Below are 23,877 nucleotides of genomic sequence, written 5' to 3' on the forward strand. Positions count from 1 at the left end.
GAGATTAACTAGTCCTATTTGACTTTCTCCCTATGTTGAAGATAACATTGTACCTTCTTCCGATGTTGGAGATGACGAAATAGGATTAACTCTTGTTAATTATTGTATGACTAGGATAGAAAGCTTAGATTCGCAATCCTTGCCATGAATGTCTCTCTTTATTAATTGTTTTCTTTAATTGTTTTCTTTACTTTTCTTGTCATTTATTTTCTTGCCCCTTTTATCAATCAAACCCCCTTGTTCCTTCATAGCCAATAATTGATCACTTCATTGCAATTCCTTGTGAGACGACCCGAGGTTTAAATACTTCGGTTAATTTTCATTGGGGTTTGTACTTGTGACAACCAATATATTTAAAATTTGATTGAGAGTTATTTGTTGGTTTGGAACTATTCTTACAACGAAGAAATTCCTTTTCTAATAAGAGAAATTTCTAGACCGACAATAATCTCTCTATCAGGGCCTCGTATCTTCTTTAACTCGGAGTCCTCCATGTTCTATTGTGTTAACTTCTTTGCCCATGGGACTGCCTCTTAAGTTTAGGTTTTCATTATAATACCTTCGTCCTATTTTCCGATCTCCATATATAGTGGCTATCCCTTCCTTCGTAGGGAACTTCATGCATAAGTGAGGAGTGAATACCACTAGAGCAAGTCAATTAAGTGTTGTTCGACCTATCAATGCATTATAGGCAGACGGGAATCAACCACAATGTAGTCGATTTTAATTGTGGGTGCCTAAGAGGTTTTGCGAAAGATAGTGTAGAGAGTTATATACCCAAGAGGTCAAATGCGTGTTTCTTCCAATCCAAAAAGAGTATCTAGATATGCTTTCAGATCATTTTCTTCCAACCCATGTTTGTCAAAAGCAGGCTTGAAGAAAATATCTGCTAAACTTTCTTGGTCTAGCAAAGTCCTACAGAGGTTGTAATGCATGAACATCTTTTAATAGCTTTTTTTGTCATTTCTCTTCATAAAGTTAGTGATCTTTCTTTAAATTTCTCGTTTTTTAATCAATGTTACTTTGAGTACTTTGTGTTTTTGTAGGAGATTCGTGAAAGTTTTAACAAGAACAAAGAGAAAGAAAGACAAGCAAAAGAGGATGGCGTGCAACACCACCCATGGAATGCCACACCGTCAAGGGGAATTAAAGGTGGCGTGCACCGCCTTCGATCAAAGCAGGAAGAAGAATTGAGGGTGGCATGCAACGCCACCTATGGTGTGGCACGCTGGGCCAAATTCTAGGAGCCAGCAAGCAGATCAGGAAGATGGCGTGCCATGCCACTTCTCAAAGTGCTACGCTAGGCCCAAATCCAGAAAGCCTCCAAGAAGCAAACACAGTGGCGTGCCATGCCACTCAAGCCACTTTATCCAAGTGTGACGCCAACTCTCCAAGCCCCAAGCCCAAGACCAATTGTAAGGCGCATGATTTCAATGAATACCAGACACTCCAAGTAATGACCAAGCTTTGAATTTCAATTACAAGGAGAAGATCACTTTTGGTTTAGATTGACTAGGAAAGATTTGATTTGATTTCATTTTGAATTTATTAGTTAGATTTAGGTTAGAATGTAAATAAGTCCAAGGAATTCCTCTGCGGATAGCTTATCTGAGTTTAGCTTATCTCATCTGAGAACTTTACACTTCATTGGTGTTTTTGTTTCCACATCATGAGCAATAAATTCTCCTCTGTTAAAGTTAAGATCTCTGTTTATTTTGATGGATTAATATTATTATTTTTCTACTATTGATTAATGCATTGATATTTTATTCAATAAGTAAGTTTCGTTCTTCATCTCAAGGATTAGAATGTATTGGAAAATAATTTTATTCTGACTTAAATTCCTCTATTACCTTGGAAAAGTTAATCATTGAAATTAGCTTGATACTTCTTCTCATAGTTCTTCAAGTTTCTAAAACTAGTCTTACTAAGTGACATAAAATCAACTAGAATTAACCTTTAAGAATTGTGTGGCTTTAAATCAGAAATTGTGTTTAACCTCTTGTCAATAGTTAATTGATCAAGGAATTGACAGTTGATTAGATTATGAGAAATCGAATCACCAAGGGATTGAGGTTTAATTATTTACGGTTTGCCATGAATGCATCTCTGCATAATTAAAGTAGATAGTAAGAAGTGTTTATCCTGAAACTTAAACATCTCAAATGCCTTAACATCTTCATCTATATTATTTTCATCTCAATTATTCAAGTCGTACTCTCTTTTAGTTCTCTATTTCAACGTTTAATTCCTTTCAAACAAGTTTTCAAATTGTCTAATTAGAATAATCAACTAAACATTGCTTGCTCAGTCTATTAATCCTCATGGGAACGATAACCACTCATTGTAGTATTACTTGATACGATTTGGTGCGCTTGCTAAATTGAGTTTCTCACCATCAAGTATTTGTCACCATTGTCAAGGATTGATTGAGATTGACAACAAACCACTTAGTTGATTCTCTAAATTAGACTTTTTTTTTCTTTTCTTTTGTTTTTATCTTACTTGGAAGCCTTTTCACTGTGACGTTGGGAATTTCAATTTCACTTGTGTTGTCTTTGTATTTTTATGCAAGGCAATAAAGACAAGGAACTTCTCCAGTACGATCTTGAAATAGAACTAAACCTATTTCGATTAAAAAAGCAATCAAGAGCCATGAGAGAAAAAGAAGAGAGGACTACAGACGAACCAAATAATCCTAAAAAGATTCTTAGTGACTTTACTGTCCCTACTTCTAGAAACTGTGTCAGTAGCATAGTAAGACCCAATGTACAAGAAAATAGTTTTGAATTAAAGTCCTCACTCATCCAATTGGTGCAACAAGATTAGTTTAGTGGGAGCTCTCAAAAAGATCCAAACTTGCACATATCCAGCTTCCTACAAATATGTGACACAATCAAGAGCAATGAAGTCTCCCTTGAAGCCATCCAACTAAGGTTGTTCCCATTCTCTCTAAGGGATAGGGCCGAGAAGTGGCTCCAAACCCAGCCCCTAGACAGTATTGTAACATAGAAGGATTTGGTCAATAAGTTCCTAATCAAATTTTTTCTGCCACAAAATTTGAAAAAGTTGAGACATGACATTCAAATCTTCACCCAAAAAGATGAAAAATCCCTATATGAAGCCTGGGACAGATACAAAGAGATGCTGAGAAAGTGCCCTCATAATATGTTCCTTGACTGGTTACAACTCCAAATCTTTTATGACGAAATCACTCATGCCTCTAGGACCTTGTTAGACTCATCAGCAGGAGGAATCTTACACAAGAAGACAATTGAAGAAGCCATAGAGCTAATTGAAGTAGTAGCAAAAAACCAGTACATGTATTCAATTGAAAGAACAATGAAGAGAGGAGTGATGGAGTTGGATACACTGGACACTCTTCTGGCATAGAACAAGGCTATGTCCCAGCAAATCAATTCACTCACTAAACAAATGGGGAACATACAAGTTTTAGTAGTGGAAACACAAGTCATGATCTATGACTTATGTGGAGGAGCCTATAAAAGTGAAGGGTGTGAGCTGTTTCAAGATGATCAACCCTCTGTTGAGCACGTAAACTACATGGAAACCCCATAAGGCCACCATACAATGATTAATTCTCAAAAACATACAACCTTGGATGGCAGAATCACCTTAACATTGGTTGGGATAATCAATGACCAAAACATAATAACTTCAACATACTTTACCAATAACAAACACCTCCCGTACAACCACAAAACCCTCAAAAGGCTCTTCTCTTGAAATCATCCTAGAGAAACTCCCATAGTCCACCTCTACTTTTGTCCAACAAACCTCAAGTTTCATGCAAGAGACAAGAGCAAACTTTAAAAACCAAGAAGCTTCAATTAGGAACTTGGAGGTGCAAATGGGTTGATGAGCGGATATTTTATACGCTTTTTGGCATCATTTTCATATTATTTTAGTTATATTTTGTTTAAGTTTAATTAAATTTTCATAGGTTTTAGTGCTAAATTCAAATTTTTGGATTCTACTGAGTTATTGTGTTTTCTGATGATTTCAGATAATTTCTGGTTAAAATTGAGGAGTTTTGGCAAAGTCCGATTCAGAGGCAAGGAAAGCGTAGCAGATGCTGTCAGATTCTGACCTCTATGCACTCAAACGAGAATTTATGGAGCTACAGAGATTCAAATGATGTGCTCTCAACGGTGTTGAAAGCTAACTTCCAAAGCTTTCCAGCAATATATATTGGTCTATCTTTTCTTCGAAGGAGCATGCCCATATTGGGCGTTGAACGCCAAGGAGTTACCCCCTTTCTGGCGTTCAACGCACTAAAGGGACCTAAGCCAGAACACCACATTCCACCCTATTCCTGGCGTTCAATGCCACCAAGAAGTACAAGGCAGCGCAAATCACCCCGCAATGGGCGTTCAACGCCCATCCCTCAAGATGGAAGCCAAGCTCAGCCCAAGTACTCAACCAAAGTGGGCGCAAGAGTGGATCTTCGCACCTTTAGTCTAGGCTATCATACTTTTGTACTTCTTTGTTATTAGGTTATTATATATAGAATAAAGATCACCATTGTTAGGGATCTTTGCCGTTTTGCATGTTTCACTATTACTTTCTGTAAACTATGAGCTACTAAACCTCCTAAGTTAGGGTTAGGAGCCCTGCTGATTCTCATGGATTAATAATATTACTGTCTCTAGTTCACTACACGTTCGATTCCATTCTCATGTGTATTTTTGTTTTTCATCTCATGAATTGAGGATGAACTGTGACAATCATCCTTGTTCTACATGGGTTCCGTGCGAGTTTTGACCCGAATAGCATTGAACCACAGCTAGAGAGTGCACTGCGGGTTCCAAGAGTGTACTTGGGCGACTTTGGAAAAGTGATATAAAATTCTGTTGACCATGGGTTACTGATGTCTCTGTGGCATTAAGGCTAGAGTTAGAGAAGCAGCATTCTCTGATCCGGAAGATCCGTCCTTTTTTGTGACGTTTTGAGTAGGATCGCGAAGGGGAGTGGATTGTTTAGCGCTTCACCTTCGGCCATAGTGGGAAGCCATGAGTTAACTTGATAAGGATGCTACATGAGTTTCTCAGATATGGTGGACTGCTATGGTTTAGAAGAGGCTCACTTGATGAGGATGCTACAGAAGTTAGTCAATTACGGCTACCATTGAATGAATCATTCGTTATTGAAGTAGACAGTAAGAAAAGTTAATCCGGAAAGAATACGCATCTCCGAAGCCTTAACTGAATCTCTATCATTGCTTTCATAGTAATCTGGTATTTCGTTCTTTACTATTTTTATTTATGCTATTAAACAAACAACCATCTTTTCTAATCGCCTGACTAAGATTTACAAGATAGTCATTGCTTGGTCAATCCAACAATCTCTGTGGGATTCGACCCTCACTCACCTGAGGTATTACTTGGATGACCTGGTGCACTTGCCGGTTCATCTGTGTGAAACTTGCAGAGTTCAATTTCGCGCACCAAGTTTTTGGCGCCGTTGCTGGGGATCACTCGAGATTGACAAACTACCGGACTATCTTGTTGCTTAGATTAGGTAATTTTTAAGGTTTTATAGCTCTTTTAATTGTGTTTTTTATTTTCTTTTTCAAAAACTTTTCAAAAATTTTTTATCTTTAATCATATTTTTCTTTTCTTTTGTTTGAGGCTTGTGTCAATCTTTAAGTTTGATGTCTTTTTGGTGTTTCTTTGTTTTTCTTTTCTTAGTTTTTCGAAAAAAAATTGTTCTTGAGTGTTCTTCATTGTGTTCAAATTATTCTTGACATTTTTCTTGTTTGATCTTAAAATTTTTGAGTTTGGTGCCTTTTGGTGTTTTTCTTTCAATTTTTGAAAACCAATGTCATTTGATCTTAAATTTTTAAGTTTGGTGTCTCTTGGTTGTTTTTCTTTTTTCTTTAAAATTTGAAAATTTCAAAAAATATATATTTCTTTTATTTTTATTCAAATTTTTTCAAAAACCTTGCTATCTTTTCTTATCTTGATTTAAAAATTTTAAGTTTGGTATTTTCTTGTTAGTGAAGTTTAAAATTTAAATTTCAAATCTTATCTTTTCAAATCTTTTTCAAATCTTTATCTTATCTATCTTTAAAATTTCAAAAATCCTATCTTATCTTATTTTAAATTCAAATTTTAAAATTCAATTTCAAGATTCAAAATTTAAAATTCAAAATTCAAATTTCAAAATCAAATCTTTTTTAAAAATCAAATTTCAAATCTTATATTTGTGAATCTTTTTCAAATCTTTATCATATCTTCTTACTTTAAATCCTTCCTATCTTATCTTCTTTTTAAATTTAAAACTTTTAAATTTTAAATCTTTACTTTCTTTTAAAATTGAATTTCAAAATCAAATCTTTTATTTTCACTTCTTGTTTATTAGTTAGTTACTTGTTTTACCTTAGTCTCTTTCTATTTCCTTTATCTTTCTTCTGTTTCAAATCCTCCTAACTACTTTCTCTTTCTTCTTTTTCGAAAACTTCATCTCTCTTTCCCTCTCTATTTTCAAAAATATATTCTCTTTTCTCTCTATTGATATTCGAAAACTATCCTTATTAAATGACATCTTCTTTTCTTCTCCTCTTGACCTATCTCTCTCTAACAAAGGACCTCTATACTTTGACATAGAGAATCCTTTCTTCTTCTCTTCTTGCATTCTTTTTTTTTGTTTATGAGCAAGAACAGGGATAAAGAACCTCTCTTTGATCCTGATCCTGAACCTGAGAGGACTCTAAGGAGATGGCTATAATAAGCTAGAGAATAACACTCCAGAGGAAACCTCACAAAGCTTTTCAAATAAGAAGATGAAAATATAGACATGACAGCCAACCCTAATAACAGAGGAGACGCAAGGAAGGTCCTAGGTGACTTTACTATACCCACTTCTGATTTCTATGGGCACAACATCTCTATACCTGCCATTAGTGCAAACAACTTTGAGCTGAAGCCTCAACTGGTCACTCTAGTTCAACAAAACTGCCAGTTTCATAGACTTCCACAGGAAGATCCCAACAGATTTATCTCTCATTTCTTGCAGATCTGTGATACTGTCAAGACTACTGGAGTGGATCCAGAGATTTACAAGCTTATGCTTTTTTCCTTTGCTGTAAGGGACAGAGCTAGGTTATGGCTGGATTCTCAGCCTAAGGAAAGCCTAGACTCATGGGAGAAGGTGGTCAATTCATTTTAACCAAGTTCTTTCCACCTCAGAAGCTGAGCAAGCTTAGGGTGGAAGTTCAGACCTTCAGACAGAAAGAGGGTGAATCCCTCTATGAAGCCTGGGAGAGGTACAAGTAACTGACCAGATGGTGCCATCCTAACATGATTTCAGACTGGACTATGCTAGATATCTTCTATGATGGTCTTTCTGAGATGTCCAAAATGGCATTGGACCACTTTGCTGGTGGTTCACTCCACTTGAAGAAAACGTTTGAAGAGGCACAGGAACTTATTGATATGGTTGCCAACAACCAATTCATGTACACTTCTGAGAGGAACCCTATGAACAATGGGGTGGCTCAAAAGAGAGGAGTCCTGGAGGTTGACACTCTAAATGCCATATTGGCTCAGAACAAGATCCTGACCCAACAGGTCAATATGATCCCTCAGCATCTGAATGGATCACAAGCTGCAGCTGACAGCACTCAAGAAGCCTCATGTGAAGGAGATTGACGATCGTGATTTCTGCCAGTAAAGAATGTCATAAAAACAGTCGCGTTGTAGATATAGTCTCTAAACCGACAAAAATCCCTTTCGTACAAACGTTTTGGGTGTCACAAGTAACAAACCCCTTAAAAATTGTTAACCGAGTATTCAAACCTCGGGTCGTCTTCTCAAGGAACTACGAGGAAGTATGTTCTTATTATTGGTTATAAAGGTTGTAATCGGGGTTTAGAAGGTGAGAAGCAAGTAATTTAAATGACGAGTGAATTAAATGGAAATTAAAAATAAATAATAACTGTAAAACAACTTTTGGCAAGATAAGGGAAATTAGAAGTCCAACTTAGTTATTCCTCTCAACAATAATGAAAGTTGTATCTTAATTCCACTTAGTTAACCTATGAAGCAAAGGTAAGTCAAGGGACTAATTAGTTTGACCTTCGAATCCTATTTATTTCCTAGGAAAAAGTTGGGATTATTGAAGTTCAGATCAATTAGCAAGATAACGATTATCAATTATGCTGAGTTCGATAATGTTGAGTCACTGATTTCTTAACCAAGACCAAAAGGGGAAAAAGTAAATTGCTGAAATAATAAAAGTGTCCTTAGATGGGAAGCAATGGCAACTTAAATCAAAGAGAACAATCATAAACTGAAAAATACCTTAAATATCATTAATTCAAATATAAATCTTTAACATGGAATAATTCATAATTTAAATTATAATAATCAATTCAAATATTGGAATCAAATAAATAAAAGTAAAATTGAAATAAAAGAACATTAAAACCTGGATCCAGAGTTACTCCCAAAATAAGAAGAAGTCCTAAATCCTAAGAGAGAGAGAGAATCTCTCTCTAAACTAAATCTAAATCATGAAAACTAGAAATTGGCGAGCTCTCTCTTGAATGGATGCATTCCTCCACTTTATAACCTCTAATCTATGCTTTCTATACTTGGATCTGGGCCAAAAAGGGCTTCAGAAATTGCTGGGGGCGTATTCTGTAAATTCTGATACGTGGCCTCTGTCACGCGTCCGCGTGGGTCACGCGGTCGCGTCATCTGGAGCTTTTCCTTTCCACGCGGTCGCGTCAGTCACGCGTCCGCGTCGTGGGTGTTCTACTCAAGGCGCGCGGTCTCGTCAGTCATGCGGCCGCGTCGCTGCTTCTTTGCTTCTGGCACGCGATCGCGTGGATACCAGTTTCCTTAAAGCTCCGTTTTGCCTTCTCCTTCTATTTTTGTATGTTTCCTTTTTTCATCCTTTAAGTCATTCAGCCTTAGGAAACCTGAAGCTACTCAACACACTAATCACGGCATCGAATGGAAATAAAGGTAATTAAAATAATTAATTTTTTTAAAGCTTAGGAAACATGTTTTTCACAATATGACATAATAAGGAAGGGAAAGTAAAACCATGCAATTAATATGAATAAGTAGGTGAAGAGTTGAATAAATCACTCTAATTAAGCACAAAAGAACTCATGAAATATGGGTTTATCAACCTCCCCACACTTAAACACTAGCATGTCCTCATGCTAAATCCAAGGTAAATAATTAAGGTTAAAGTGATGGAATGTTATGAAATGCAACCTATGCTAAATGCATCTACCTAATGAGTCATGCAATTCTAATTCATCCACTCATATATAAAGCCTACATGTAGTCAAATTATTTCACATTCTCAAGGAGATATATATACATATATGGCTAACCCTCAAATAATAAAGCATTTTTTTTTTGCAAATGAGATGAGAGAAAAAAACTTGCAAGAAAATCAGAGATAAATGTTTAATGAGCTTTTGAACCCTCACTGGATTTTGTGTTTTCTCTCTAATCACTTAGTGTTTATTGGGTTAATCACTCTATTCTTCTTTTCATTCTTCCTTTCTATAACTTTGTTTTTCGTCTAACCAATCAACAATTATAGAACATAGTCATACCAAAACTCATGAGGTCTTTAATTAAGGTTGTAATGGGGTCAAGGCAAAGGGTAAGGATATATGTATAAGGCTAAGTGAGCTAATAAGTGAACCCTTAATTAGACTAAGATCTCACCTAACATACATACTTAGTAAAACAATGCTTCTTTACCTATTCTCCCTATTTTCTCGCTTTTGATGTCACATGCTCATGTTTCAATTCTTGTTTTTATCCTCATGTGCATTGCTTTTTATTTTGCATTGGGGAGTTTTTTTTGTATCCCCTTATTTACATGCTTGAAAACTAACTTTTTTTTTTGAATACACATGGTAATTTTAATTAATTTGAATTTTCATGAGCCTGCTTCCCAAAATTTTGAGTTGCTTTATTCTTTTTAATTTTTCTACCTTTTGTCTTTATCAACTATGTTCCCAATAAGTTTCCCACATTTTACTCTATTTATAATTTTCTATCTTAAGCTAACCAAGGATTCACTTGGGATTTTCTTTTGTTTTTCTGCTTAAGGCTAGTAATTTGGCTAAAATAGAATAAGGATTTTTTTTTTAAAAAGCTCAAAGGGGACTAACAAAAGTGATGTAAAAGGTAGGCTAATTTGGGATAAGTGAGCTAAAATCAAATGATGGCCTCAATCATTATTTTGAGATGTACCTATATTCTATAATCGGACATATAGACTAAAACAAAGTAAAGAACACCAGAATAAGAAAGAAGGTTGAAACACACAGAAATAAAAATTATGGTTTGAATGTAACCATACAGTTAAGCTCAAAACTCACAGGCTATGTGTTCTCTAGCTGAAAAATCATTTATCACTTATGTATGTCATGCAGGTTTAGTTAAAAATTCTCATTATTCTCTTAAAAAGTAATTTAGGGTAGCCTTTGAAGTTTTTATGTTTCTCCTTGATGAAATGTTGTCAGTTTAACTACATCATGTAATGCTATATATACAAGGTTTTATGGATCTAAATCTATTATGTTCAAGTTCCTAGCTTACTCTTTTTTATATTTGTCAATTTAAACTAAGCTATAACTAAGCTGTCTTATGTAAAAAGGGTAAATTATACTAATTGATCCACTAATAAGTTAGAATTGCAAACTAAACTAAATAACTAAAATGAACTAAATAACTAAAATATGAACAAAAAATGCAAAATGCAGAAAATAGAGTAAAATACACAAGTAGCAATGTATAAGTACTCAAAAAATAATAATAAAAGAAAAAGAGAAAAATACAGAAAAATATCCAAAATAAAAGAAAAAGTATGTAGTAGTTCACCAAAATAAACGCTAGAGATGGCGACCTCCCCACACTTAAAATGAAGCATCGTCCCCGATGCTCAATCAAGCCGGGTGTGAAGGAGTGTCATCACTGGTAGGGATGGTAGCTGGGGTCTCTGTGGCGGTGGTGGGCTAAGAGTCTGGATGCTGTAGAGGGGGGACTGACTGGATTGGGATCTCCGGATCTGCAGCCTCAAGCTGCTGTGGGGCCTCCTGCTGTGGTGTAGCGTGCTCTGTGCCTGCCTGTTGATGAGTCTCCGCCTGGGAATGAGGCTCCTCCTCGTGCTCATCCTCCTCCTCCTCTGATGGCTCTGATGGTGTGTCGGGCTCGGAGGGGATGTCGGTGCCCTGTCTGATCATCAGCTTCAGATGGGAATAGCGTCGCCTGCTGCGGCGCTCCAATCTCTCATACCGGCGCCTGTTACGGTGCTCCATCTGATCAAGCTGGCAGAATAGACGGTGCACGAGGTGATAAACCGGCTCAGAGGCGGGTGGAGGTGCAGTGGTGGCAGCAGAGGTAGCTGGGGCAGCTGTGGATGAAGAGGGTCCAGCAGATGGAGGGGCTGTCTCATCAGTAGCAGTGACAGGTGGTGGTCTGTAGCCCAAAGCAAGAAAGTTCCTGCTGTGAGGGATGATCTTCCTGCAGTCCGCTGCTGGTTGTCGCTCATCGGCATCCTCCCAAGGCACATCAGCCTGACGGCCTAGCCGTGTAACCAGATAAGGAAAGGGGAGGGTGCCTCGGATGTGGACCCTGGCTATATAATGCCGAATAAAACGAGACAAGTACAGGTCCTTACCCTCCAGCACACACCAGAGGAGGGTGATCATGGCAGCCGGGATCTCAGTCTCATGAGTACTCGGCATCACATAGTTGCTCAAGATCTGATGCCATAGCCGAGCCTCATCATTCAAGTACACTCTCTTGATCCCTCTAGGCATAGTGGTGTCCTGACCCATCTCCCAAGGAACAGCAGGATCGAGAGCTATCCATGCCTTCACAGCATCCCAATCAAACCGCATCTGGCCCATGTCCTCCTCAGCCTGTGCATAACCATCTGGCTGATCGGACTTGGCTGGGAGCTGGAGAACGGTCTCTATGGCCTCCTCAGTGACCAGAATTTGCTTTCCCCTCAGGTTCACTGCATCTAGGGTAGTAAGGTAGTAGTTGCAATAGAATTCCCGTACCCAAGATGCATTGACCTCTGTCAGTGGTCTCTCCAGAAAGAACCAGCCCCTTTGCTTGATTTGCTCAGTGGTGTATTGTTGGAGGGCTTCTGGAATCTTCAAGGTATGTTCCAGGTATAGATTTCTGGAGTTTGCAAAAGTCGGGTACTTCAGCTCACAGTACCGGTTTGCAAATTTTATAGGATCAGTCGAAGGGAGCAGCTGGTCAGCTTTTTCCTGCTGTGTGAAGTTCTTCTTCGGCCATGAGGAATCGTGCATTAGAGCAATGATGGACTGAGAGGAATCTCCTCGCTTGCGCTTGCCAGTAGCCTTGCCTTTGCCTTTCCTTTGTGAGGCAGACATCCTGAAAAACAGAAAACCAGGAAATGGATAAAATAGGAAAGCAAATAGGCAATTTAAACAAAGGAAACTCAAAGCGGTAAGGGAGAAATAGAATAAGGAAAATGAGTAATTGAAATGTGATTGAATTAATGTTAAATGGAAAGAAAAAAAATCAACATGCCATAGTGAGAAAGTTAGAGGAAGTGAAAGTGATAAGAAAAGTGATCAAGAGGGTTAGTATGGTAAAAAGAAATTAGTAAATTAAAATTAGTGAGTTAGGAAAGTAAGTGGCATAGAAAAAATTCCATATAACAAGGATTCACAGGTAAGAATAGAAGTACTCATAATCGAATAAAGAAAACAGGGTGATGCTGATTCGAATAGAAATAAAGAAATCAGAAATTGGAATCAGTGAATCACAAATGCAGGTTATGAAACAGGAAATCAAAGAGGATAAGAAAGTGGCCGTAGCATTCATGAAATGGTTTGGGGGAAGCAGAGTAAAACGGAGTTGCCAAACCAAAACAAGAATGAAAACAATTTTCAAAAAATTTGGGCAGCATTCCGGCTAAAATTGGATTGTCCCGGAAAATAAACAGCAATCATATCAGTTCATATGAATTAAAAGAAATAAAATTGCATGTACAGAGATATAAAATAAACATAAAAACTCAATGTAAACAGCAACAACATACAAGAAAGCAGCATATGAATCATGATTATAGCAGCAACAGATTTGCACATAGGATAAAACAGAAGTAAGAACAGTGCAAGGAAACAGACCTAGATCCACTAACCACAGCCTAAGCTACCTAACAACCTAAAAATCCACTACAACATGCAAGTCTAGCTATCCTAATCATGAACATAAACGGAAAAAAAATACAGAAAAGTGATGAACGGATAAAAAGGGTTGCGTGTTGCGGAACCTGGTAAGCGGAAGGGGTGGAACAGGGAAGAAGGTGGCTGCGGCGGCGTCCGGCACGGTGGTGGTGCACGGCGTCGCGGTGGCGGCTGAGGGGGCAGTGGCGGAGGGAGGTATTAGGGTTAGTGAGAGAGGAAGAGGATAGGGGAAGGGAGGGCAGTGGTTGATGCTGGCTGAAGGGGGTGGGTGGCGGAGAGGGGGGCGCGGCTGGATGGCCGGCGGTGGCTGGGCGGTGCTCGCGGAGGTGGCTGTGGTGGAAAGGGGAGGAGAGAGGAAGAAGGAAGAAGAGAGAAGGGGAGGGGATGGTACGGTGGTGACGTTTGGGCGGCGGCGGCGTCGGGGTGGTGGCGTGGTGGCTGGCCGGCGGTGGCTGGGGAAAGAAGAACAGAGAAGGAGAAGAGGGTTGGGGGTGAAGGGGGGGCTACGCGACTGATAGGGTTCGCGTGGATGGGGGGGTTATATTTTCGAATCCACGCGGCCGCGTGGGGCATGCGGTCGCGTGGGGCGCGCGATCGCATGAGAGGGGGGAAAAGAGGGGTGACGCGATCGCGTGGGTCGCGCGATCGCGTCGCTGGAATTCGTGCTAAACGCACGACTCCAGCGCCGTTTCAGCGCAACTCTCTGTCACCTTTTGGGGTGATATGCAATCCATGCGACGCGATCGCGTCGCTCACACGGTTGCGTGGGATTGGTATTGGGTAAGTGACGCGATCGCATGGGGCATGTGATCGCGTGGGCCAATTTGTGCGAAACGCACAAGAGCCGCACGATTCCAGCCCAACTTTCTGTTCGTTGGATCCTTACGCCGATATATATATCACGCGGCCGCGTGGGTCACGCGGTCGCATGGGTGGTGTTTTTCGCGATATGACGCGATCGCATGGGCATGCGGTCGCGTCGTGCAACCCTTTTTTTTTAACTGAAAAATGCAGGATGCAGTGATTAACATGAATGCTATGCATGATTCCAGGTTAATGTTAAAATAAAAAAAAGGGTAAATTGAAAATAATAAACAAGAAATAGATTGAGAAAGAAGCGACCATACCATGGTGGGTTGTCTCCCACCTAGCACTTTTAGTTAAAGTCCTTAAGTTGGACATTGGAAGAGTATCCTGTTATGGTGGCTTATGTTTAAATTCGTCCAAAAATTTCCACCAGTGCTTGGAATGCCAATAGCCTCCGGGGTCCCAAACTAGGCATGTAAAGCTTCTGAGCAGCTTCAAACAGATATTCAGCCTCCCGGGATGACGAATGTCAGAATATAATCCATGATCCCAAGCTGTGTTTTTAGATCCGCCTCCGTTTTGATTTGTAAGTTTCCATTCGGGCGGGTTAAAAAGTAGAATCTCACCGTGGTGACCAAACGTTCTCCGTGATCCATGCAATTGAGCATGATACCAATCCGTGTACTTGAGGTGAAGCGTGGAACTTTATTGAACCTGGTGCACCAGTTCTGAGTACGAGCCAATTCCCTCTTACTCTTAAAGCCGCAGAGAGCTCTAAGTTGGCCATCTGTTTCAAGCAAACTATATTCAAGTGAATAAGTAAAATTATAAGTTAAGGATTGTACCCACTTGAAGCTTGTATTAGGTGGTAATGGCCTTGGGATATGTGTTTTTGGTGGTTCTGCAAGTTCCGTTTCCTTGTGCTCTTCTGTGAATTCTTCCACTTCCTTGCAAAGATCTTCAATTGTATCTGTATCCTGGTCAAAGTCTTCTATGTCTTCCTCATCACTCGAGTCATAGATTGGAGGTTGAGAGAAATCTACCTCCGCATCATCTTCATATTCACTTGGAGAAAATTCTTCGATCTCAGAGAATTCACTTGCGGACGCAAGTTCATCACTAGGAGAACTAGACTTGTGACTATCATCATCAAGGAAATTTGCTTCTTGGATTATTCCGTCTGATTCTTCGTAAACGACTTGTCTTGGAGACTGTACGGTATCCTCCTTAGCATCAACTGTAGCATCTTGGACGGAGTTTTCCTCAATTCTGGATTCCCAAGGAAGTTCAGCATCTCCTAGATCTTCAACCAACTCTTCTTCTTGAACAATGACAGCTTCTTCCACTTGTTCTAGTATGAATTCATTCTCTGTCTTGTCCACTGGAGTCTCTAGTATTTCTTTCATGCTACGCTCTTCATCGGGCTGTCCACATGGAGCTATGGTTGATCCTTGTATATTTGAGCGCCTAGTGGCCCATTAAATTAGTGCTTGCTCCAGTTGTTGAATGGTTGTTTGAAATTTAATTACTGTTTCTTTTAGGCGATCCTCTGCTTCGCGGTTTGCCGGACTTGGACATGATACAAAGGAAAGTGGTGATGATTGGGAACGATTAGATTGGTATTGGGGTAAGGAAGGATCATATGATGGCAAATGGTGAAGAGAAGCTTGTGAGTGTGGTGGTTCGAGGTTATGTTGAAAGGATGGTTCATATGCACGGAGTGGGGCTTGTTGGTAGTTACAAGGTTGTCCACCATGTCTTTCAGCTGGGTATGCACGGTAGAATGGTCTTTGTCCAGGATATCTCGGAGGGTGTTGCTGCCAAAAGGGTTGATTAGATCCTCTTGGTTCCATCCATCCTTGATTGGTCTGACCTTGATGCACATTCCTGCTGTAACTTCTATTTCCTTTAACAATGTTAGAACCAAACTCAAAGCGAGAGGGGTGAGAGTTCATAGTAGCAAATAAAGATAAAAAGGAAAAACAAAAATAAATAAACAAGCAAAAGAAAAATATTTACAATAACCAATAATAAGGCACACGTTAGCAGTTACCCGGCAACGGCGCCATTTTGATGATCATGATTTCTGCCAGTAAAGAATGTCATAAAAATAGTCGCGTTGTAGATATAGTCTCTAAACCGACAAAAATCCCTTTCGTACAAATGTTTTGGGTGTCACAAGTAACAAACCCCTTAAAAATTGTTAACCGAGTATTCAAACCTCGGGTCGTCTTCTCAAGGAACTGCGAGGAAGTATGTTCTTATTATTGGTTATAAAGGTTGTAATCGGGGTTTAGAAGGTGAGAAGCAAGTAATTTAAATGACGAGTGAATTAAATGGCAATTAAAAATAAATAATAACTGTAAAACAACTTTTGGCAAGATAAGGGAAATTAGAAGTCAAACTTAGTTATTCCTCTCAACAATAATGAAAGTTGTATCTTAATTCCACTTAGTTAACCTATGAAGCAAAGGTAAGTCAAGGGACTAATTAGTTTGACATTCGAATCCTATTTATTTCCTAGGAAAAAGTTGGGATTATTGAAGTTCAGATCAATTAGCAAGATAACGATTATCAATTATGCTGAGTTCGATAATGTTGAGTCACTGATTTCTTAATCAAGACCAAAAGGGGAAAAAGTAAATTGCTGAAATAATAAAAGTGTCCTTAGATGGGAAGCAATGGCAACTTAAATCAAAGAGAACAATCATAAACTGAAAAATACCTTAAATATCATTAATTCAAATAGAAATCTGTAACATGGAATAATTCATAATTTAAATTATAATAATCAATTCAAATATTGGAATCAAATAAATAAAAGTAAAATTGAAATAAAAGACCATTAAAACCTGGATCCAGAGTTACTCCCAAAACAAGAAGAAGTCCTAAATCCTAAGAGAGAGAGAGAATCTCTCTCTAAACTAAATCTAAATCATGAAAACTAGAAATTGGCGAGCTCTCTCTTGAATGGATGTATTCCTCCACTTTATAACCTCTAATCTATGTTTTCTGTACTTGGATCTGGGCCAAAAAGGGCTTCAGAAATTGCTGGGGGCGTATTCTGTAAATTCTGATACGTGGCCTCTGTCACGCGTCCGCGTGGGTCACGCGGTCGCGTCATCTGGAGCTTTTCCTTTCCACACGGTCGCGTCAGTCACGCGTCCGCGTCGTGGGTGTTCTACTCAAGGCGCGCGGTCGCGTCAGTCATGCGGCCGCGTCGCTGCTTCTTTGCTTCTGGCACGCGATCGCGTCGTCCATGCGATCGCGTGGATACCAGTTTCCTTAAAGCTCCGTTTTGCCTTCTCCTTCCATTTTTGTATGTTTCCTTTTTTCATCCTTTAAGTCATTCAACCTTAGGAAACCTGAAGCTACTCAACACACTAATCACGGCATCGAATGGAAATAAAGGTAATTAAAATAATTAATTTTTTTAAAGCTTAGGAAACATGTTTTTCACAATATGACATAATATGGAAGGGAAAGTAAAACCATGCAATTAATGTGAATAAGTAGGTGAAGAGTTGAATAAATCACTCTAATTAAGCACAAAAGAACTCATGAAATATGGGTTTATCAGAGATTCATATGATCCAGATCAACCCATGATAGATGAGGTTAACTATTTAGGAAATCCCTTATGAAATCCCAACAATGAGCCTTATGGAAACACCTACAACTCATCATGGAAGAATCATCCCAACTTTTCATGGGATCAACAGAAGCCTCAACAAGGCTTCAGCAATAATCAAGGTGGAAGAATCCAGAATAGGTTTAACAACAGACCATTCCCACCTTCTCAGCAACAGATGGAGATGTCTAAGCAGAGTCTCTCTGACTTAGCTACTATAGTCTCTGATCTCTCTAAGACCACTTAAAGTTTCGTTACTGAAACAAGATCCTCCATTAGAAATCTGGAGGTACAGATTGGTCAGCTGACTAAAAGGATCCATGAGATCCCTTCTAATACTCTTCCAAGTAAAACTGAATTAAACCCAAGAGAAGAGTGTAAGGCCTTCACTATAGCAGCTGAGGTCGAATCTGAAGAGGAAGTGCTGGCGTTGAATGCCAGCCAGGGAGTTAATGCTGGGCATTCAACGCCCAAGAAGGAGAAAGTTGTGGCATTGAATGCCACAATGGGAGTTGCTGGGCATTCAACGCCCACTAAGAACTCCCTTGTTGAAGTCCTAAAAGAAACCAGAACTCATAAGGAGACTGATGAGCGGATATTTTATACGCTTTTTGGGGTTAATTTCATATAGTTTTTAGTGTGTTTTAGTTAGTTTTTAGTTTATTTTCAGTAGTTTCTAGGAAAAATTCATATTTCTAGACTTTACTATGAGTTTGTATATTTTTCTGTGATTTCAGGTATTTTCTGGCTGAAATTGAGGGAGCTGAGCAAAAATCTGATTCAGGCTGAAAAAGGTCTGCTGATGCTGTTGGATTCTGACCTCCCTTTACTCAAAGTGGATTTTCTGGAGCTACAGAACTCCAAATGGCACGCTTCCAATTGCGTTGGAAAGTCGACATCCAGGGCTTTCCATCAATATATAATAGTTCATACTTTGATCAAGGATAGATGACGTAAACCGGAGTTCAACGCCAGTTCCATGTTGCTGTCTGGCGTCCAGCGCCAGAAACAAGTTACAAGTTGGAGTTCAACGCCAGAAAAGGATCCAAAGCTGGCGTTGAATGCCCAAAACAGCCCTATGCACGTGATTAGCTTAAGTCTCAGCCCCAGCACACACCAAGTGGGCCCCAGAAGTGGATTTCTGCACCATCTATCATAGTTTGTTAATTTTCTGTAAACCTAGGTTACTAGTTTAGTATTTAAACAACTTTTAGAGGTTTATTTCAGATCTCATGACATTTTAGATCTGAACTTTGTACCTTTTGACGGCATGAGTCTCTAAACTCCATTGTTGGGGGTGAGGAGCTCTGCTGTGTCTCGATGAATTAATGCAAGTATTTCTGTTTTCCATTCAAACATGCATGTTCCTATCTAAGATATCCATTCGCACTTCAATATGAATGTGATGAACGTGACAATCATCATCATTCCTCCACGAACGCGTGCTTGACAACCACTTACGTTCCACCATAGAATGAATGAATATCTCTTAGATCTCTTAATCAGAATCTTCGTGGTATAAGCTAGATTGATGGCAGCATTCAAGAGAATCCGGAAAGTCTAAACCTTATCTGTGGTATTCCGAGTAGGATTCAGGGATTGAATGACTGTGACGAGCTTCAAACTCGCGAGTGCTGGGCGTAGTGACAGACGCAAAAGGATAGTAAATCCTATTCCGGTACGATTGAGAACCTGCAGATGATTAGCCGTGCGGTGACAGCGCATCTGGACCCTTTTCACTGGAAGGATGGATGGTAGCCATTGACAACGGTGATCCACCAACACACAGCTTGCCATAGGAGGACGTGCATGCGTGAATCAGAAAACAGAGGAAAGCAGAATTTCAGAAGACAAAGCGTCTCCAAAACTCCAACATATTCTCCATCATTGCATACAAGTATAATTTGTGTTCTGCCCTTTTATTCCTTGCAATCAAATTTGATAAGTGAATTATTTTATTGTTTTCCTGACTAAGAGTTACAAGATAACCATAGATTGTTTCAAGCCAACAATTTCCGTGGGATCGACCGTTACTCATGTAAGGTATTACTTGGACGACCCAGTGCACTTGCTGGTTAGTGGTACGAGTTGTAAAAAGTGTGATTTACAATTCGTGCACCAAGTTTTTGGCGCCGTTGCCGGGGATTGTTTGAGTTTGCACAACTGACGGTGAATCTTGTTGCTTAGATTAGGAAATTTTTGTCTTTTGGGTCAGAGTCTTTTATTTTCTTTTCAAAAATTTTTCAAAAATAATTTTTCTATTAAATCTCGTGCCAAACTTTAAGTTTGGTGTTTTCTTGTTGGTTTTCCTTTGTTTTTCAAAAATTTTATTTTGGTTTTCTAAAAATTTTAAGTTTGGTGTTCTTTCTTCATGTTCTTGTGTTCTTGTGAGTCTTCAAAGTGTTCTTGAGTTTTCCTTGCGTCTTGATCTTAAAATTTTTAAGTTTGGTGTTTCTTGGTATTTTCCCTCCAGAATTTTCGAAAACAAGGAGCATTAGATCTAAAAAATTTTAAATCTTGGGCTATCTTATTGTTTCTCTCTTTCCTATTTAAATTTAAAAATATCTTTTCTCTCTATTTTTAAAACAAATTATCGAAAATTATTTTTAAAATTCAGATTTTTTTTTCAAAATTTAAAATCTTTTTTCAATTCATATCTTTTTCAAAACTTCCTGACCACTTTCTCTCTCCTCATTTTTTTCGAAAATTTTCACCTATTTTTATTTATTTTATTTTAATTTATTTTATTTTCGAAATAATTAAATAAATAAATAAATAAATAAAAATAATTTTTTTTATTTTACATCATCTCCCTTTTTCCATCATGGATCTAAGTAGAAATGAACAGTCCAGGAGGACTTTGGGGTCATATGATAACCCCTCTACTGCTTCATATGGGAGTAGTATCTGCATACCCTCCATTGGAGTCAGTAGCTTTGAGTTGAATCCTCAGCTCATTATCATGGTGCAGCAAAGCTGCCAGTATTCCGGTCTTCCACAGGAAGAACCTACAGAGTTTCTGGCACAGTTTTTACAAATTGCTGACACAGTACATGATAAGGAAGTAGATCAGGATGTCTACAGATTATTACTGTTTCCATTTGCTGTAAAAGACCAAGCCAAGAGGTGGTTAAATAACCAACCTAAGGCTAGCATAAGGACATGGAAACAGCTGACAGAAAAATTCCTGAATCAATACTTTCCTCCAAAACGGATGACACAGCTAAGGCTGGACATCCAAGGCTTTAAACAAGGAGATAATGAATCTCTTTATGATGCCTGGGAGAGATACAGAGAGATGCTACAAAAATGCCCCTCTGAAATGTTTTCAGAGTGGGTTCAGTTAGACATCTTCTATTATGGGCTTACAGAAAGAGCTCAGATCTCTTTAGATTACTCAGCTGGTGGATCTATCCACATGAGAAAGACAATTGAAGAAGCTCAAGATCTCATTGATACAGTTGCTAGAAATCAGCATCTGTACCTAAGCAGTGACTCTTCCATGAAAGAAGAGGCTAAAACAGTAACTGCTGAACTCAGACCTGCAGAGCAAGCTGTTGAATTCAATCTGCAATTGGAATTTCTAACAAAGCAGTTAGCCGAATTCAAAGATAGACTACAAGAGACAAGGATGGCTAATATACATATGGACGAACAGTTTAAGCAAACAAAGCAGCAACTGTCAAGGCAAATAACAGAAGAATGCCAAGCAGTTCAACTAAGAAGTGGGAAAACATTAAATACCCCACCTCAAGGCAGCAAAAAGCCAAGAAATGAGCAAACCACCCAAGATTCACCTGAGGACAGTAAGAGTCCAGGGAAAAATAATTCTGGCGCTAAAACGCCAGAAAATTGGTGGAAGGCCGGTGCTGAACGCCCAGACCATGGCCAAAAATGGCGTTCAACGCCAGAAACAAAGCAGGATTGGCGTTCAACGCCAGAAATGGGCAAGGATCTGGCGTTGAACGCCCAAAATGGGCAGGATCTGGCGCTGAACGCCCAAAATGGGCACAATTCTGGCGTTCAGATGCCAGGAACAGACAAGGAGTTGGCATCTAACGTCACTCCAGTTTCTAACTCTGGCACTCAATTGCCAGTGAGGGATCAGACACACACAAATGCTGATAACAACCCCTCTAAAAAGGCTTCTTCAACCACTTCTGTAGGCAGTAAATCTACAGCAACTAAGGTTGAAGAATATAAAGCCAAGATACCTTATCCTCAAAAACTCCGGAAAGAGGAGCAGGATAAGCAATTTGCTCGCTTTGCAGATTATCTCAGGACTCTTGAAATAAAGATTCCATTTGCAGAAGCACTTGAGCAAATACCTTCTTATGCCAAGTTCATGAAAGAGATCTTGAGTCATAAAAAGGATTGGAGAGAAACAGAAAGAGTTCTCCTCACTGAAGAATGCAGTGCAGTCATTCTGAAGAGCTTTCCTGAAAAGCTTAAAGACCCTGGGAGTTTTCTGATACCATGCATATTAGAAGGTAATTGCACCAAGACAGCTTTATGTGATCTTGGGGCAAGCATCAACCTAATACCTGCATCCACTATCAGAAAGCTTGGTTTAACTGAAGAAGTTAAACCAACCCGAATATGTCTCCAACTTGTTGATGGCTCTATTAAATACCCATCAGGCGTGATTGAAGACATGATTGTCAGAGTTGGGCCATTCGCCTTTCCCACTGACTTTGTAGTGCTGGAAATGGAGGAGCACAAGAGTGCTACTCTCATTCTAGGAAGACCCTTCCTAGCAACTGGACGAACTCTCATTGATGTCCAACAGGGGGAAATAACCCTGAGAGTCAATGATGATGAGTTTAAGTTGAATGCTGTCAAAGCCATGCAGCATCCAGACACATCAAAAGACTGCATGAAAGTTGATCTTATTGACTCTTTGGTAGAAGAGATCAACATGGCTGTGAGTCTCGAATCAGAGTTGGAAGACATCTTTAAAGATGTTCAGCCTGATTTGGAGGATTCAGAGGAAATGAAAGAGCCTCTGAAATTTCCTCTGGAAGAGGAAAAGCCTCCTAAACCCGAGTTCAAACCATTACCACCATCCCTGAAATATGCATTTCTGGGAGAAGGTGACACTTTTCCAGTGATCATAAGCTCTGCTTTAAATCCACAGGAAGAGGAAGCACTTATTCAAGTGCTAAGGACACACAAGACAGCTCTTGGGTGGTCCATAGGTGACCTTAAGGGCATAAGCCCAACTAGATGCATGCACAAAATCTTATTGGAGGATAATGCTAAACCAGTGGTTCAACCACAGAGGCGGCTAAATCCAGCCATGAAGGAAGTGGTGCAGAAAGAGGTCACCAAATTACTGGAGGCTGGGATTATTTATCCTATTTCTGATAGCCCCTGGGTGAGCCCTGTTCAAGTTGTCCCCAAAAAAGGAGGCATGACAGTGGTTCATAATGAAAAGAATGAACTGATTCCTACAAGAACAGTTACAGGGTGGCGCATGTGTATTGACTACAGAAGGCTCAATACAGCCACCAGAAAGGATCATTTTCCTTTACCATTCATAGACTAGATGCTAGAAAGATTGGCAGGTCATGATTATTACTGCTTTTTGGATGGCTACTCAGGCTATAACCAGATTGCAGTAGATCCCCAGGATCAAGAGAAAATAGCATTCACATGTCCATCTGGAGTGTTTGCTTATAGAAGGATGCCATTTGGGCTGTGTAATGCGCCTGCAACTTTCCAGAGATGCATGCTCTCTATTTTCTCTGATATGGTGGAAAAATTTCTGAAAGTCTTCATGGATGACTTCTCAGTATATGGAGACTCATTCAGCTCCTGTCTTGATCACCTGAAACTAGTTCTGAAAAGATGCCAAGAGACCAACCTGGTTTTAAACTGGGAAAAATGTCACTTTATGGTGACTGAAGGGATTGTCCTTGGGCATAAAATTTCAAACAAGGGAATAGAGGTGGATCAAGCAAAAATAGAGGTAACTGAAAAATTACCACCACCTGCCAATGTTAGGGCAATCAGAAGCTTTCTAGGGCATGCAGGATTCTATAGGAGGTTTATAAAAGATTTTTCAAAAATCACAAAACCTCTAAGCAATCTGCTAGCTGCTGACACGCCATTTGTGTTTGACACAGAGTGTCTACAGGCGTTTGAAACGCTGAAAGCCAAGCTGGTCACAGCACCAGTTATTTCTGCACCAGACTGGACATTACCA

The 23,877-nt window shown here is 39.3% G+C and overlaps 2 non-coding genes across 2 annotated transcripts; both read right to left on the reverse strand.

Moving 5' to 3' along the window:
- Positions 1 to 3,066: 3,066 nt before the first annotated feature.
- On the reverse strand, positions 3,067 to 3,173 carry LOC148578035 (small nucleolar RNA R71). Its single transcript, XR_015903791.1, has one exon. It is a non-coding gene; the product is annotated as a small nucleolar RNA R71 (small nucleolar RNA).
- A 4,047-nt stretch (positions 3,174 to 7,220) lies between these two features.
- On the reverse strand, positions 7,221 to 7,324 carry LOC148578036 (small nucleolar RNA R71). The gene has a single exon (XR_015903707.1). It is a non-coding gene; the product is annotated as a small nucleolar RNA R71 (small nucleolar RNA).
- Between the last annotated feature and the right edge of the window lie 16,553 nt (positions 7,325 to 23,877).

This window comes from Arachis ipaensis, chromosome B1 (genome assembly GCF_059453495.1).
Source record: "Arachis ipaensis isolate K30076 ecotype BB chromosome B1, ASM5945349v1, whole genome shotgun sequence".
NCBI lineage: Eukaryota > Viridiplantae > Streptophyta > Magnoliopsida > Fabales > Fabaceae > Arachis > Arachis ipaensis.